Raw genomic sequence first — 19,039 nt, 5'->3', positions numbered from 1 at the left:
AGTGCCTGTCTCTTTTTTTTTTTGGGGGGGGGGGGGGGGGGGGACTATATTTATTAAGGCTATGCTTGAAGAACTTGCGAGCGGTCAGGCTCTTTATTGCAGAAGAGACCTGCAGTGTCTGTTCTGTAATAAAGTATACCGACCCGCCTGCTTGAATGCTCATGCATGCGCAGCTCGGCTTACATCACCAGCACCAGTTCCTGTGTGCCAAGATGATTAACGTGACGTCATCCCGCGCTGGCCAATGAAGATGACTGAAGACTGGCACCCAGAACAAGGTGCTGGTGAGGGATGAGAACCATTGAAGGAAAAGAAATTTAGCTAAAACAGGAAGTGAGAAGAAATCTCTGAAAAGTAAGGATGAGCTTCGTATTCGAGTCAAACTCATGTTCGACTCGAACATCGTATGTTCGATCGTTCATCGAAATACGAACAAAACGGGTCGTTCGCGCCAAATTCGAGTTACGTTTCACAGACCATGATTCACTGCGGCATCGCTGGCTGATGATTGGCCAAGCATGCACTATGACCCGCATGCTTGGCCAATCATAGCTTGCAAAAAACGGAGAGCCATAATTGGCCAAAGCCAGGGTGGCTTTGGCCAATTATGGCTCAGGGGGTTTAGTACACGCCCCACACTATAAAAGGCCGCCTGCAGGTGGTTGAGAGGACAGAGAGAGAGAGAGTGACTGAAAAAAAAACGACAGTTTTTAAAACTTTTTTTCCATTGATACATGTTCCCTGGGGCAAGACCCGGGTTCTCAAAGACGTTTTACGACAATAACTTGCATATTAGGCTTTAAAATTAGCACTTTTGAATTCGAACGTTCGAGTCCCATAGACGCATGGGCGTAGGAACCGGGGGGGACGGGGGGGACGAATCCCCCCCAGGAAATAATGCGGGGGGGACAGGTATTGTAAAATCCCCCCCAGGTTAGGAGGACTTGTGTCATTTTTCTGAACTCCGTTACCGTTATTGTCACCGCCATTTTGCGGCAGATGGCGCCCTGGGATTGGGCGAATGTGATCATGTGCTCTGGCGTGGTTGGCCAGTCCTTGAACGCGGGCGGCGCATGCGCGAAGGCAGCCCGCGCATCTGTAAGCCGCCGCCGTCTTCTCCACCCTTCCTCTCTGACCGGACCTGGAAATGCTCAGAGCCTTCATCTGGGACCGGGAAGTGGAACAACTCGATGGACAACAAAAAGTGAGTCACGAGTGAGGGAGGCAGAGCAACCGCCGGTCAGCAGCAGCAGTTAAAAGTTGGGGAGAGGAGAGTATAGACAGCGAGACCGTTACATGCCAAAAGTCCCCTCCCCTCAGGAATCAGATTAATGATTTACTGAGCTTCATAATGTTATCCCTCAGGGCTTTCAGCATCATGTAAGGGGTTAAATTATGAATCCTGCTAGGTATTTGGCATGTCGAATTCCCTGAGGGATACATCATATAGCAGGATTATTTAACCCCTTGGGGTTAATCCTGCTATATAATGCATCCCTCAGGGAATTCGACATGCCAAATACCTAGCAGGATTCATAATTTAACCCCTTACATGATGCTGAAAGCCCTGAGGGATAACATCATGAAGCTCAGTAAATCCATTAATTCGATTCCTAAGGGGGGGCTTGGAGGGGGCTTTTGGCATGTAACGGTCTCTGTCAGTACTATCTGTGCATTAACACGTGGCGTGACTCTCCTAGCGGCTGATAACCCCCGCTAGCGGCTGATAAAGGGTTAATACCACCCGCAATTCGCCTCTGCAGAGGCGCATTGCGGGTGGTATTACCGCGGTTTCCCATTGTTTTAAATGGGAAGGAGCGGTATACATACCGCTCCAAAGATGCTGCTTGCAGGAGATTTTTTTCTCTCCTGCCAGCGCATCGCCTCAGTGTGAAAGCCCTCGGGCTTTCACATTGAGAAGGCTGGGCAGGAGTTTTTCAGGCGGTATAGCAGCGCTATTTTTAGCGCTGTACCGCCTGAAAAACTCCTCAGTGTGAAAGAGGCCTTACTGCTGCTGATCGGCGGTTGCTCTGCCTCCCTCACAGGCTTACATGCTGAAAGCCCTGAGGGATAACATCATGAAAATCAGTAAATTATTAATCCGGTTCCTGAGGATTAATAATTGCATCTATTGACATTCATTTATTTATTCATTTAGCGCTGTACTTCATTTTACATATTTCAGTGTAGGTGTATGTGTCAGGTAGGTGTCGGGGGTCAGTGTATGTGTCAGGTAGGTGTCGGGGGTCAGTGTATGTGTCAGGTAGGTGTCGGGGGTCAGTGTAGGTGTCGGGGGTCAGTGTATGTGTCAGGTAGGTGTCGGGGGTCAGTGTAGATGTCGGGGGTCAGTGTATGTGTCAGGTAGGTGTCGGGGGTCAGTGTATGTGTCAGGTAGGTGTCGGGGGTCAGTGTATGTGTCAGGTAGGTGTCGGGGGTCAGTGTAGGTGTTGGGGGTCAGTGTATGTGTCAGGTAGGTGTCGGGGGTCAGTGTAGGTGTCGGGGGTCAGTGTATGTGTCAGGTAGGTGTCGGGGGTCAGTGTAGGTGGCGAGTAAAAATGCTGTCCCCCCCAGATTTGTAAGGGTTCCTACACCCATGCATAGACGTCAATGGGGTTCTAAATGTTTGCGCGAACGTTCGGTCCGTTCGAAGGTTCTGGTGCGAACCGAAAGGGGGGGTGTTCGGCTGCTCATCCCTACTGAAAAGTGAGGGTACCTCTGGTTGTCACCAGACCTAGTGTCTCCATCTGGAAGATTTCCCCTCTATCACTGTGCTGGTGACAACTCCAAATTGGGGATTTTCTTTCGATTTTGGTGATAACAGTAAACCGGACCAATAGAAAGTCTCCATAACGGGGCCACAAACAACCTATAAGTGTCACGCTAATAGATAATCAATGTCAAATAATAACAAATATATTTACCATCGATGCAATTTAAAAAAAATAGTGCCTAATACAAATATAAAGATGAATGTGACACAAATCTTCTTGTGGAAAGAGATGCTATTGAGATTGTGCAGCTACGGGCGTTCTTTTTCTTCACAATTTTGCGCAGTTTCCCATTTATCATTTTCTAGCAATATAACTAAACAATCACCGTGCAGACCTCCCTAGTGTGACATCTGAGTAACTGCCAGCATAAACATGTGTCCCCACATCAAATGATTTAACAAAAATAAAGGCGGTGTGGCGCTACTCTAATAAAGTATTGGTGCAAAACACCCTATACAAAATTATTACTTAAAGTGGGAGTGAACTCCCATCTCTGACTTTTACCTATAGGTAAGCCTATAATAAAGCTTTGCCTATAGGTAGCGTAAATATCTCTAAACGTGCGCCATTTAGGAGACCTTTACTGTACTTGAAGCCAGTGAGCAGATCCTTCAGAGCCTTGTGCCTTAAACTGCAGCCCCCGCACGCATGCACGACAGTGATGTCATCGTGGCTCCGGCCACCAGTTACACAGCCAGAGTCCGTCGCATAGTAGCCCATTATGTGACACTTGCCTGCAGGAGAAGCCAGCAATGTCCCCGTCTTCCTTGCGAGTAGCGAGCGGCCATTCTTCACCCCCCTTTCTTTTCCGGGGCCGCAAACTCCAGCTCTGTGAGTTGGAGCCTCGCGGGAGCCTTCACTTAATGCATGACTCGAGTTAGAAAAGGCACAGGGTGCTGGCAGTGCATATAGCCGGGATTCCACAGCAAACGTGAAAACGGGATACCCAGCTGACGTTTCGCACTGATACTCTGTGCTTACTTTTATTTACCTGGTCAATATGTTCAAATTGGGTCTCTGTCTCGGCTTGGCTGTGCTGTGGGCTCATTCTGTTGTGTTGGGGTGTTCTTTCCACCCCAGGGCAGTAGATGGCAGCAGTGGAGTCAAGGTTTGGATGCTCTTCCCCAGCAGCCAATCAGGAGGGTTGAGCCTTGCTGTGCATGCTGGGGAAGGGTATTTATGGGGCAGACGCCATTGGTTCTGGGTCTTCTTCAAGTGCGGCATCCACCTTTAGGGTGTCTGCACCACGGCGCCCCAGCGTTATGGCCAACGGGCGTGCATGCCACACAGAGTTCCTGGTTCTGGGACCATGTTGGTCCGGAACATTTGAGCTGTGGCAGGGAACCCAGTGGTCGACTGGATTCCCAATCCTGAAGATCCTAAGCGGTATAGCTGTTCAGTGGGGAGTTCATCTGAGGAGAGCCAATGAGAGGCTGGCGATCCAATAGGGTCTCGACAATCCACCGAGGATTGAGATATCCGGATACTGGGAGGCTGGTCACCTGTCAGTCGGTACCTGAAGGCAACTTGAAGGAGATCCAGGCGTAATTCTACCAAGGAGATTAATCTCCGTAACCGCAATCGGGAGGGCCTGTGGCAGAGACTTATCCTCAAAGTTTCGGGTGATACTCTGGCTGTCAGTGAGAGAGGCCTCTCCAGGTACGCTATTCCCACTCAAGGAGGAGTGGCGCAAGAAGTGTTACACGTGGGAGCAGGACTGTTTCCCTATTGCTACGCCTGAATTTGCTATTTTCCTTCTTTTTTCAACTCTACCTTCTTCACCACAAGTTTATTGTTTTTACCCGGCTGGGTAATAAAGAGCACAGCAAAGAGACACCTGTTGCGGACATTCCTTTACTTCTGCTATATGCACCATTCACCCCTAGAAATTCGGAGAGCCACAAGGTAAATGTGCCACCCAAAGCAATCCAGCAGCTCCTCTGGGGGTAGTGCTACACTTATACACAAGGGAGCAACATAGTATTCTGGGTTTTGTCCTGCTCCAGGGAGGCCCAGGTACTGTGTACAGTCACCTATAGACATGAATGGCTATGTGCGCCAGTATGTATTAGTACCTGCGCATAAAGTATGGGTGTATTTCCCAAGCGCAGAAAGTCTTTGTTCTGATAATACATTTGTACGCTATATGTGGGGTTTATGCGAACACCAACTTTCTACCCACGTATAACATTTCTTGCCAGCCAATCTGTAGAGCACTCCTCCTGGCTGTGGAAGCGCCCATGTGCATGGGGCCCAAGACTGGGAACTAGGCACAAGAGCTGCAGCTCTTTCTGAATCCGTCATTAAAGGGGTTGTAAAGGTTCGTCTTTTATTTTCTAAATAGTTTCCTTTAAGCTAGTGCATTGTTGGTTCACTTACCTTTTCCTTCCATTTCCCTTCTAAATGTTTTTTTTTCTTTGTTTGAATTTCTCACTTCCTGTTTCTCCCATCATAAAAGCGGTGGAAAGTCATTTAGAACAGCTTACTGAACACCTTACTGAGGAGGAACAGGAAGTGAGAAATTCAGACAAAGAAAACAAAGAAAAAAAACATTTAGAAGGGAAATGGAAGGAAAAGGTAAGTGAACCAACAATGCACTAGCTTTTAAAGTAACCTACTGTATTTAGAAATTAAAAAACAAACCTTTACAATCCCTTTAAATACTTCCATACAGGGCACTTATACACCTTTCCGCCCAGACCAATTTTCAGCTTTCAGCGCTGTCGCAATTTGAATGACAATTGCGCGGTCGTGCTACACTGTACCCAAACAAAATTTTTATCATTTTGTTCCCACAAATAGAGCTTTATTTTGGTGGTATTTGATCACCTCTGCGTTTTTTTTTTTTTTCTGCTAAAAAAAATGACCGAAAATTTAGAACAAAAAGTAATTTTTTCAGTTACAAAACTTTCTAAATAAGTACGTTTTCTCCTTCACTGATGGGCACTGATGAGGTGGCATTGATGGGCACTGATGATGGACACTAATATGCGGCACTGATAGGCGGCATGAATGGGCACTGATAGGCGGCATGGATGGGCACTGATAGGCGGCGTTGATAGGCAATGATAGGCGGCGTTGATGGGCAATGATAGGTGGCGTTGATGGGCACTGATAGGCGGCATGAATGGGCACTGATAGGCGGCATGGATGGGCACTGATAGGTGGCATGGATGGGCACTGATAAGTGGCACGGATGGGCACTGATAGGTGGCACTAATGTACTGTAGTGTGGCACTGATTGGCAATCATTAGTACAACAAACAATGCCTGCCAATCGGTGATGCCCATTGTGGGCACTGATTGGCATCCATTGTGGGCACTGATTGGCATCCATTATTTCTGTCATTGTCATCCCTGGTGGTCTAGGGTAGCATACCTGTGGTGGGCATCCCTGGCGGTCTAGTGGCATCCCTGGTAGTCCAGTGTGGGCATCTCCGGGGGGGGGGGCTGCGCTGATAATCGATCAGCGCTAACCTTTTCGATTACCGGCTTTTCCTGTTTACATCGTGATCAGCCGTGATTGGACACGGCTGATCATGTGGTAAAGAGTCTCCGTCGGAGCTGCGGGTTGTCAGACTGACACCCTGCAACAACGATCGCCGCGATGCGTGCCCCCGGGGGCGCGCAGCGGCTCAATATCCTAAGTACGGCATATGACGTCCAGTCAGGATATTGAAACCACTTTGCCGCCGTCATTTTGTTATAGAGCGGGCGGCAAGTGGTTAAATTAAAATGATAAAAAAAAAAATCTTTCCTGTTTATTGTTTTTTCTTTTGCTATCCTGTTGTGTGTGTGTGTGTGTGTGTTTTTTTATGTTCAGATTTTGAACTGACGCTATGTGACATTTAATGAGACCTGTCCTCCTCCTCCTCCTTCTTTTTTTTGTAGCTCTCAGTAGAAATGCTGGCATGGAGATTCCATTCTTTTTATCCTGTGTTTCTATGGCAAGAGCTATTATTCCCTTTCACTGTCCAAAGGCTATGCAGAGCCAGCAGTGCATGCTGGTATTGCATGTATGATGTATAAGATAAATATACGCTAAACCTGACCTGTGCCACAGATTGACTCATCGCACTCTTCAGTATCTAGGAATATTTCACAGCAGACAAACCTTTGCTGAAAAGGGGATTTAAAAAAATACATTTTGTTCTAGTCTTGTTAGTTAAAGTAGTATTTTTTTTTTTTTTAATGCATGCATGCTAGGCAGACTGCTAAACATTCCCCACTACCTAAAGTGCACAGGAAATGTGGTCACAAACACAGTAGTTCTTATTCACTGCCCCAGATTCTTCCTCGACTGCTATCGGAGTATGTGTGTTTGTATTTTCTCACACAGCGTATCATGCTCAGCATCCACTTGCAACAAGGGTGGCTCCATAGGACTCTGCAAACCAAAGAGACACCTCTTGAAACTGAAAAATTACACCAAGGCTAAGAAAACTGGATAAAGTAGGTGGACAGAGAAACCTTTAATAATCAAGAGGCAGCATGTATAGTAAGGGGCAGATCCACAAGGATCTGCCCCAGGGCACCGTATCTGAGATACGCTACACCGCCGTACCTTACTGCAGTTTGGTTCGAATCCATAAAGATTTTGCGCCGTAAGTTACGGCGGCGTAGTGTATCTCTCGCGGCGTAACGGCGCCTAATTTAAATCGGCGAGTAGGGGGGCGTGTTTCATTTAAATGAAGCGCGTCCCCGCGCCGAACGAACTACGCATGCGCCGTCCCTAAATTTCCCGCCGTGCATTGCGCTAAATGACGTCGCAAGGACGTCATTGTTTTGACGTGGACGGAAATTACGTCCATCCTGATTCACGGACGACTTGCGCAAACTAAAAAAAAATATTCTAATTAAACGCGGGAACGACGGCCATACTTAACATAGCAGGTTTGACTATACGCCACAAAACAGCAGCTGTAACTATACGCCGAAAAAAGCCGACTAGAGACGACGTAAAAAAATGCGACGGCCGCTCGTACGTTCGTGAATCGTCGGAAATAGCTAATTTGCATACTCGACGCGGAAAACGACGCGAACGCCACCCAGCGGACGCCGAAAAATTGCATCTTAGATCCGAAGGCGTACGAAGACGTACGCCTGTCGGATCTAACCCAGATGCCGTCGTATCTTGTTTTGAGGATTCAAAACAAAGATACAATGCGGGAAATTTGAAAGTACGCCGGCGTACTCGCTTTGTGGATCTGCCCCTAAGTCTTTAACTTAGCAAAAATGTATTAAAAAAAAAAAAAGTAGGGCTTAAATATCACCTTGTTGAACTAACACACCGGACACCCTCCCTCTGCCCTCCAACCCTACAGGACTGATGGAGAAGTGGATGCAGGGGTGCTGTTTTTTTTTTTTTTTTGTAAAGGTGAATAAACATTTTAAAGCCACCCGAAAAAAATTTTTTTTAAAGCCAGCAGCTACAAATACTGCAGCGTCTGACTTTTAAAAAAATGGACACTTACCTGTCCAGCGTACCTGCGATGTCGGTAGCAGAAGACGAGCAATCGCTCGTCTCTCAGCTGCCCCCGCCGCCATCCTCGGTGAGGGAATCGGGAAGTGAAGAGTTGCGGCTTCGCTGCCCAGTTCCCTACTGCGCATGCGCGAGTAGTGTGGCACGCCTTCACTGGTCCACGCTCTCTCCTGGGACCAGAGCGTTTCCCAGGAGACAGCAAGGGGGGGGGGGAGTGGCGTGACTCCCACGGGAGTCTATGCCCGGAAGTGGGTGCAAATACCTGCCCCCCTCTCCCCCCTGAAAGGTGTCAAATATGACACCGGAGGGGGGGAGGGTTCCGAAAAGCGGAAGTTCCATTTTTGGGTGGAACTCCGCTTTAAGTTCTGTGTTGTGTCTTGTAAAGGGGTGGTAGCGCACTTCCCTGTTTGGCCACTGGATGGTACCGCTGTACAATGTATTTAAGGCTATGTTAGAATTTAGAAAGAGGGAAGTGGTTGGAAGAGCGAAGAAGTGAGTAACCCCTGGATGTGCAGGCCCTCATAGGACTGGTTGGGGCCTATTCTTCAGCAATGCACCCAAATCAGCTAGTGGTATTCCCCGGCTGATGAATTTCGATGAGGGGAGCATAGGGACAGGATGAATGTTGCCCGCTGAAGGGAAGGTGCTGTGAAACCGCTGTCAGAGAATGACAATACCACAGTTATACTGTACAGGATGTTTTGATACGTGAAGTATTGAAAAAGTAATTGGATGGTGTCTCCTTTGTCTATAGCCTATTTTACAAAGGAACCTGGCTCTGCTGGGAGAATAAAGAGCCAAGACGATATGCAATAGTATATGTGTTGTGATAGTATATGTGTTGTGATAGTATATGTGTTGTGATAGTATATGTGTTGTGATAGTGGATGGTCTGTGCTCCCTTCGGAAGTGGGGATGCACACTGACAGAGTGAATAGGTTTTAAGGCCCGTCAGCAGAACCCAAGAAAATCAGGATAGGCCTGGTTGGCCCTTCGTAGATGCTTTTCAGAACTCAGAGATTCAAGTAAACTGTATCCTCACTTAAATCTCTGTGTGCTGTAATCCCGTTTGTAACTTAAAGTGTAAGTAAACCCCCCCCCCCCCTATCGATATCCGCCAAGGAAGCTGCCATCTTCTTGGCCTCTGTTTAATCTACAATTGCCATGATGCTGCACATGTGATCAGTTTAGACAACAGCCATTGGATGATTTGACAGTTTGCTTGAGAGCACAACCAATGGCAGTGTTACATTTCTGGCACGTGCCGGAAATAAAACAGTTTTATGGATGGGTTTACTCCCGCTTTAACCACTTGCTTACTGGGCACATAAACCCCCTTCGTGCCCAGGCGAAATTTCAGCTTCCGGCACTGCGTCGCTTTAACTGACAATTGCGCGGTCGTGCGACGTGGCTCCCAAACAAAATTGACGTCCTTTTTTCCCCACAAATAGAGCTTTCTTTTTGTGGTATTTGATCACCTCGGCGGTTTTTATTTTTTGCGCTATAAACAAAAAAAGAGCGACAATTTAAAAAAATATATTTTTTTTTTACTTGTTGCTACAATAAATATCCCATTTTTTTTTCCGTTAAACTATTTTTTTTCTCAGTTAAGGCCGACACGTATTTTTCGACGTATTTTTGTAAAAAAAAAAAAAAAAATCGCAATAAGCGACTGGTTTGCGCAAAAGTTATAGCGCCTACAAAATGGGGGATAGATTTATGATTTTTTTTTTTTTTTACTTGTAATGGCGGCGATTTGCGATTTTTTTTGTCAGGGCTGCGATATTGCGGCGGACGTATCGGACACTTTTGACACAATTTTGGGACCATTCACATTTATACAGCGAACAGTGCTATAAAAATGCACTAATTACTGTATAAATGTGACTGGCAGGGAAGGGGTTAACACTAGGGGGTGAGGAAGGGGTTAAATGTATTCCCTCATTGTGTTCTTACTGTTTGGGGGGAGGGGACTGACTGGGGGAGGTGACCGATGCTGTGTCCCTATGTAAAGGGACACAGATCGGTCTCTTCTCTCCCTCACAGCACGTGGAGCTCTGTGTTTACACACAGAGCTCTACGTCCTGCTGTGTTACCGACGATCGCGAGTGTCTGGCGGACATCGCGGCCGCCCAGCACTCGCATCGGGTCCCGAGCGATGCGCCGGGCACGTTGTTTCCCCGATGCGCGCCCCCAGCGGCGCGCACAGGGAACAACAACAGCAGGACGTCCAAAGACGTCCACCCGGCACTTGGGAGCCGCGCTGTGGACGTCTTTCGACCATAGCGCGGATCTCAAGTGGTTAAAGAGTAAAGTTCCGCATTAAGCTTTGGATTGAGTAGAATATTACATTATTATTTATTTATTCATTTAACCACTTAAGGACCGCCTCCTCCAGTTATACGTCGGCAGAATGGCATGGCTGGGCACGAGCACGTACAGGTACGTCCTCTTTAAGTGCCCAGCCGTGGGTCGCGGGCACGTGTTCGCGACCCGGTCCGAAGCTCCGTGACTGCGGGCGCAGGACCCGCGGACCCGATCGCCGCTGGAGTCCCGTGATCGGTCCCCTGAGCTGAAGAACGGGGAGAGCTGTGTGTAAACACACCTTCCCTGTTCTTCACTGTGGCGCTGTCATTGATCGTGTGTTCCCTGTTATAGGGAAACGCGATCAATGACGTCACACGTCCAGCCCTGCCCCCCTACAGTTAGAAACACAGAAGAGGTCACACTTAACCCCCTCAGCGCCCCCTAGTGGTTAACTCCCAAACTGTGTCAAAATTGTTCGATGTGTCCGCCATAATGTCGCAGTCATGAAAAAAATCGCTGATCGCCGCCATTAGTAGTAAAAAATAAATAAAAAATGTATAAAAATGCAATAAAACTATCCCCTATTTTGTAAACGCTATACATTTTGCGCAAACCAATCGATAAACGCTTATTCTACTGTAATGGGTTTGTGTGGGTTGAATCTTACCCAATCCCTAATTATATATTCTTTAGCATGTCTTTTAAATCTCAGTTGTCACACTTCTAGCTTCCTCCTGTGCCAAACTGCCTTATGTCTTTCTCTTATGTATACCAAGTGCTTTAGGACTTTTTACATATTTAAAAGCACTTTAAAATGTTAAACTCTGGAACTTTTTACATTTAGAATGAATGGTGAAAAGCAGTTTCTGGTGCTAAGTGGGCTGATGGAGACCTCCTGTGAAGTTCTCATTGAAAGTGATCTCAAGCTTTGTGTCCCACTAAAAGCTTCTTCCTAGCAAGAAATGTGCACAAAGTATAATTTCAACTACTTGGCTTTCACTAAAGATTTCACAGTAATGCCCTGTACACAGGATCGGTCCATCCGATGAGAATGGACCGATGGACCGTTTTCATCGGTTAACCGATGAAGCTGACGGATGGTCAGTGGTGCCTACACACCATCGGTTAAAAAAATGATCGTGTCAGAACGCGGTGACGTAAAACACAACGGTGTGCTGAAAAAAAACGAAGTTCAATGCTTCCGAGCATGCGTCGACTTGATTCTGAGCATGCGTGGATTTTTAACCGATGGACGTGCCTACATACGATCGTTTTTTTTCTATCGGTTAGGTATCCATTGGTTAAATTTAAAACAAGACTGCTTTATTTTTTAACCTATGGATAAATAACCGATGGGGCCCACACACGATTGGTTTGGTCCGATGAAAATGGTCCATCAGACCGTTCCCATCGGTTTGACCGATCGTGTGTACGCGGCATTAGAAACCGCAAGAGTAGGATTATCAAGTCTTTTCCTATAGATCAATGCCTCACAAACCAACCCTAAAGCCGACCGTAGATGGAGCGATTTTCTTTCCTACAATCATGGGCTGCAGGAAAGAAAGTCACGCAATTGCCCATCAACACCGCCAGCATTGATGGGGAAATCCCTCCCACAGAGCTATTGTGTTTTCCCTGCAGGGGGACAGGGGGAGCCAACCCAGTCAATTGGTACAAGTGTTTGTAAATGTAGTCTAAAGCGTGGTTTATTCTTGGCACAAGATATCAAATAATGAAAGTGATGCCATAGAGAGAAATACACATTTAAAATACTATATGTGAATTCTTTATATGTCAACACATTTGTAATTTTAACAGAAACCTTGGGATTCACACACCCTTCATTATTGGACAGTCAAGAAGGTAAGACCTCCCCACTTCTTGCTTGGTTTGACAATAAATGAGCATTCCTCACTGGTTGAAGCCTTTTATATAGTATATCTATCGGTAACCAGCTCCGATACTCGTTGAAGCATTCTACACCTCTGATCTAGTGGAATTCTCCCTGGCAGCCTTGGTCCTGCCCCTTCCTTCCAGTTGAGGGCTAGTATGGTACTGGGGGCTTGCCCTATTTTACATTGCTTTTCTTTCTATTGTTGACCTTTGAACTTCTTTAGTCTCCCCCTTGGTTTTTGGGAGTCTTACTTTAGGAAAGACGTTCAGGTACTCCCTATGGATCTGATTTGCACCCTCAGTCTCTTAGTCTGTAGGGTGCAGGCATTTACCCTCATCATGGGAGTACGCCTGTCTCAGGGTAGTCCTTGGGTTGTCTGGAAATCAAGTATAGTTGCCCAGAGCAGTCGTTGCCTGTTTTTTCTGGGGATCCCTCACTTTGGACATTGGTTTGGTGCTGTAAGACCAAGAGCTACAAAAAACCTTAGGATATCTCCTTTTAACTGGGCAAGTGACTTGGTTCCTATGCTGGATGATGTTGAGGTTGTTGTTCCCAACCATGTGGATTCTTTTAGAGGCATCATTTTTGCCTTCTGCAGCTCTCTGCCATGTAATCTCCATTCTGGGGAAAAGGAGTTTTGCCCTTGGATGTTGTTTGTTTTTTTTTTTTTTTTTTTTAAGGGATATACTTTATTGTCATTGTATACATACAACAACATTTATCCAGATAAGCTTTACAGCAGCAATAAAACGCTTCTCAACAAAACCACACATGCATACTCCTAGCACATGCCCACATATCTATTTAAATATAACCAAATATCAAATGTTATTTAAAAAAAAAATGAATTCCATATAGGATTCCTAAAACACTGTACTTGGTTGGATTATGACTTGTATAACAGTGTAAGTTTGCTGTCCCCTCCAAAATAACTCAACACACATCCATTAATGTCTAAAGAAATCTGATCGTGTGTACGGTGCATAAGGACATCTTTTTTTGCGGACTTGATAGGGCTTGGAATCATGGAGAGGAGTGCCAGTGTGTGTGACACAGGGATGTGGGTTGCCATAAGCTTACAATATACTTTTTTTTAAATTAATTTTGAGATAAATAAACTATTTGCCCGGTTTGCAGGGGCTAAAGCAGATAAGTCAAAATACATAGGTGATGGGCATGCATTTGAATGGTAGTAGGACATGAAAGAAATGCAGTTGAAAATAACGCACATCAAATGCAGGTTCTGAACGGCCATGTATACTGTTCAACTATGTTTGACTCTGGGAAACGTCTATCCACATGCCCTAAAATAAATAATATTTACACCATTTATCAGTAGGAAATTCCATCTTCTGTAATCTAAAGTCGCAACCATGTGAAGATGATGAGCCATCTACACTGTGAGGTCTTCTCGTGAGTACATCAACAGACACGACTGTAGTGACACATTGAATTGTTATGTCTCACTGCGCTGTCCTGCATAGCTGGGCAATCTTCTGGGACCTGTGATGTTTCTCAGAAGTTTGCAGGGAGGAAGGGCCGCCTTGGTTCAATATGAAACCAAGATCAAGAACACGGGGACATGATCTCAAAACTAACCAGAGGAAAGTTTAAAACGAATCTTAGGCCTCATGTACACACAGCCCACTTTGACCACCAACCAATCGTGCCACGATTTTGTTGTGGTTTTGCCACGGTTTGAATTTTCCGGCGGTCAAAGCGTTCCTATAATGAACACGAATCTTCTGCATTCAGGAGAAGGAGGTTGAAGCTCCTCTAATCACAGCAGCTCCTAAACTCTTGTAAAAGCTTGTATATATGGACTTTAATGGTATTGAGTTTAGGAGCTTTGGCAAAAAAAAAACATCAACTCAAGTTTAGGAGCTGTAGTGTACATAAAGCCTTAGAAAGTATTATCTATACTCAGACTAAAAAACAAAAAAAGCTCAAAACATGCATTTAAAAAAAAATAAAACAGGTAGACTCGATGGACCGCTTGTGGTTTTTTTTTTTTCTGCCGTCAGTGGGGTTTTAGTGGGGTTTTCCTCAAGACCTGAAAACAATTTGGTCTAAGTGTGTTAGTTTGAGCACTAATACACTGCCCAACAAGAATTCTCTTGCCATTGTGGCTGTGTGAGTGAAGAGATGAGCTAGGGTGTATTATTTGGATATACCGTATTTATTAGCGTCTAACACGCACCTTCACTGAGCAAAGTTTCAGGATTCTTTTTTTTTATTTTAAATAAAGAACTGTGAAGAAAAATAAGGGTCAGTGCCCATCTGTAGCCTCACAGGTACTGCAGATCTACCATTGCCATGAATGTAGCCTCACCATTGCCAAGAATGCACCCCCCACCATTGCCAAGAATGCACCCCCCACCATTGCCAGGAATGCACCAACCACTGCCAGGAATGCACCAACCACTGCCAGGAATGCACTCACCATTGCCAGGAATGCACCCACGAGCACCAAAGATTATCTACAGGAGAATCTCCTGTTTACACGGTGACCTCTTTAATAGAAAGTCCCGCCTCCTTTGATGGATAGAACAGTCGTTGGCAGCACCGGAGACGGGACTTCCTATTACAGTGGCCGGCCGTAAACAGGAAATTCTCCTGTGTGTGTGTGTGTGTGTGTACGTGTGTACGGCGCTCGTCCCGCCTCCTCCCTGTCCTCCAAGGCATATACATCTTTGTGACAAAAAACAAACAATATACTCAAAGTATATATATCACCGCGCTACCTAAGATAACATGTGAATGGCAGCCAACACCACAGAATCAGATCAATTCTGTAAGTAAAAACATAAAAAACAAAAAAAGTGTAGCGCTAATCACATGTGAAATAACAGAGAACAAATGTGAATAAATCTCAGAAGCATATATGAAAAATACACCAAAACGTGCTCAAAGTCCTTAAATGAGAATCACAATTTCACTGGAATGATAAAGTCCCATAGAAGATTCAAAAATTTAAATAGTCCAACAATTTGTGATCTAATGTTGAAGACATAAAGTGACGATGTGCAAAAAGATCCACCACCAAGGTAAATTGGAGGCTTACCAGATAATGTGGACCCAAATAAGCGTATACTTAATGGGTCATGAAGGCTAGAAATATTGTTGTCCTGAATCCAGAGGTGTCTTGAGTGAGAGGCAGGAAGATGATTTCCACTACTATATAGTATATGATAACCAGAGGCAGGAATTATCTCAATAACAGCCGATAGTGATAGAGGTTTAGGCCACCATTATCAAACAAGAATGCTCAGCATGTGTGGGAGGGAAAAAGAGAAAAAACGTAGATGCACATAGTGTAAATCTGTTGGATATTGATTTACTTGGCAGTAAAAGAATAAAAGTTTACACTCACATTTCAGAGGATTTATATCAGGCATGTAATAAAATAAGCAGTAAGGTCAGCGGGTCCCGACGCGTTTCGATCTCTAGATCGTCATCTGGGGTGCTTATATACATCTTTGTGTCCCCGGCGCTGGGATATCGTCGGGGGGGCTACAAAAGATATATATGTCCAAACAACCAAAATGCGGGCTGCGATTGGCCCGCGGGCCAGACTTTGGACATGCCTGATATATACTGTGTGCGTTTTTATATCATTTTTTTTTTTTTCCCAACAAAGTTGTGGTTCTCAATCCCTTCTTTCTGAGGTTGGTAGTGACACCCAAGCAAGTCATCTTCCTCCAGATGGTGGACGGGGCTAGCAAGAATTTGATTGGCTTCAACAGTGGCCTATCACAGTCCTCCTGCTCCCTAGCAGAAACTGCCCTCAATCTCTCCCCCATCACAAGAGCGGACGATCGCAACTACAGCGAGAACCAAACCATATTTCCCATCCTTTACAACGTGTGCCCCCCCCCCCCCCTCAGTGCAGGTGCGGTGTGGGGAATTCTGAGATTGAAATGCATTCATGCGGCAGGAGCTGTGTCTCACTGACACTTCCCTGCTGATGGGGAGGGAGTCGAGTGTCGGCAAAAAAGGCTTTGCGTGCCGCTTTCAGCACCCATGCCGGGGGTTGCCTACCCCTGGTCCATAACATTAAAATCTCCAAAAATACATTTTATGTTTTTGGTTGCAACATGACAAAGGGTGGAAAATTTCAAGGGGTATGAATACTTAACTGTAAGACTTGTTCCACACCCCCCTTTCTGCCAGAGCCCGTCCTCCCACAAAGCCCATCTTTTCTTTTATTGTGGCTTGCTCAGTTACGTGTACCGCAATTCCTACAACAGTGTATGGCCTATCATTCTTTCCAGCAATAGCAATGAAGAGTTCATATATAAGCCAGGTTTTCATTCGCTGATCTAGCTGTAACTGAGGAATGATCATCTTCGGTCACTGGTCACTTTTAACCAGTAATGCAGCCAGGTGGGAAAATGATAGCTTGCATAAAATAAGATGAATTAATTCCGTAGACCAGGTTCCCTACAGCCATTTACATGGAAATGTTCATATTTCACTGGGGTATACCTTTAATGACACAATACAGTTCTTCATTGCCTTTGCTGATTGTATTCTGTCTTAAAATGCTGTGTAGTTTCCCAGGGTTCTCAACTGCTTGTCTGTGTTACGGCTCACTGCATATATCGGTTTAATTTTACAACAATAAACATGTTCTAAGTGCAGCTGTAGGCCAATTCATTCACCTTGAGAGAGATTAGCCAGGGGCTGGAAGAATGTGTTTGTAGACTGGGCCTCACTTCTGTCATGCTGTCACAAACATGTAGCATTGTACACACCTCAGGTATTTCACAGCTCTTTTCAACAGTAGGCCTCTGTTCTGTTTAAAATCCACTGTACACAAGGGCTTCTGACCTTCCTATCAGGCAGATTGTATCTTTGTAATGTTCTGCAGTATATAGTAGACTGCTTACATATGAAGACTTGCAATTTGAGACTTTTGGCCCTTTCTCTGGCTTACTAACTGGCATAAGTCTACCCATCTACCCATAGACCCACTACTACACCCACTGATAAATTCTCTCTCCCACATGCAGGTTGTGTCTGTATTTAAATATCTGGGTATTTACATTTCTAGAAATCTTACCTCTCTCTTAGGCCCCTTTCACACATGCAGATCCGGGTCTGCAATCTTCCGATTCTGCAGATGGAGGAAAACCCTATTTTTCCATCCGTGCGGATCGGATCAGATGAACACAGACAGACGGTCCGTGTTCATCCGATCCCCGAATAGGGGAGAGCGGAGATCTGACAGGGCGGTCCCTGCACAGTGTGCAGGGACCGCCCTGTCATCCGCCGCGTCAGCGGGGATCAGCAGAGCGATCCCCGCTAAGCAAGCGGAGGTTCACAGGGCAGATCATCACGGATTTGTCCCGTGTGAAAGGGCCCTTAGGCAAGCGTATGGCTGGTCCATGTCACTCCGCTTATATGGAGTGGACACAGGCCACTCTACTCTATGGGAGGCTGTCATCCGATCCAATTCGCCAGACGGATGGGGAACGGATCCCTATTCATCTTTTTTCAGCAGACATGATCTGATCGGATGTCAACGGTTGTCAATGGACACTGGCCACTCCATATAGGAGACTAAAGGGTCCGATCGGGTCCACCTGAAAAACTGACAGACGGACCCGATTGGTCTGCCCATGTGAAATGGCCCTAGATCTCACTCGCTTATTACAGAAGATTGAAAGTAAATGTACTGTTTTGATGTAAACTCCCATTTAGCAGTTGTTGTTGGGGTAAAGTATTTCTAAGGGCGGAAGGTTTATTTTTCCTTAAAGGAGAAGTCCAGCCTAGGCTCATTTGTCTGGGCTTCTCCTATGGATCACAGGAGTGCAATTCGTTTTGCACTTATGTGACCCGTTGTCAGCAGAGAGCGGTATGAAGTCCGCTCTCTGCTGAGGTCACTGGAATCCGTCCAGGCACCACATCATTGCGACAGTCTGGATCTGCCAGGTGCCTGGACTGATGCCATCTTTGGCTCCCAGCAAGCCACTGAGAGCCTTAGGCCTCGTACACACGACGAGTTTCTCGGCAAAAACCAGCAAGAAACTTGCTGGGAGATATTTTTTTGCCGAGGAAACCGGTCGTGTGTACATTTTCGTCGAGGAAACTTTCGAAAAACTCGACGAGCCAAAAAGAAAGCATGTTCTCTTTTTCCTTGATGGGAATGGAGAAAATTGGCTTGTCGAGTTTCTCGACGGCTTCACAAGGAACTCGACGAGCAAAACGATGTGTTTCGCCCGTCGAGTTTCTCAATCGTGTGTACGAGGCCTCAGACGGTTGCTCCCCCGCCCCTCCACAGCTCAGCACTCCATTAAGCACAGGGGCAGAGCACTGCTGACTGCCATCAGTGATGTTCAATTGCTGTTTTCAGGTGCAGAGGCGCCAGGGCACAGATACAGCATCAGTCCAATCCTGCATCCACCAAGGTAAGTATGATGGGTAAAAAAACAAAAAATACTTCTCTTTTTAAGTGGTTGTAACCCTCAGACATGAAATATGAGCAAAGCATATTCATCTATAGTGTGATCTTGTCTCAACTAAGAGCACGACCCAAGAGTTTTTTCTGTCTGCTTCTTCATTTCTTTATTATCAACATGA

General features: G+C 45.8%; 1 protein-coding gene across 3 annotated transcripts in view; it reads left to right on the top strand.

Moving 5' to 3' along the window:
* LOC120947175 (E3 ubiquitin-protein ligase MARCHF8-like) overlaps positions 1-19,039 on the top strand; it is a 315,449-nt gene that overhangs the window by 109,877 nt on the left and 186,533 nt on the right. The window contains exon 1 of one of the 3 annotated variants that reach the window (XM_040362274.1): positions 12,320-12,423. The exons of the other annotated variants lie outside the window; for them this stretch is intronic. The gene's annotated coding sequence lies outside the window, so the exon portion shown is untranslated. Of the gene's footprint in view, positions 1-12,319; positions 12,424-19,039 lie in introns of those variants that run through there. 3 annotated transcript variants of the gene reach the window in all.

Source organism: Rana temporaria, chromosome 8 (assembly GCF_905171775.1).
Source record: "Rana temporaria chromosome 8, aRanTem1.1, whole genome shotgun sequence".
NCBI classification, from domain to species: domain Eukaryota; kingdom Metazoa; phylum Chordata; class Amphibia; order Anura; family Ranidae; genus Rana; species Rana temporaria.
The sequence above is the reverse complement of the archived record's forward strand: the minus strand, read 5'-3'. Positions and strand labels throughout refer to the sequence as shown.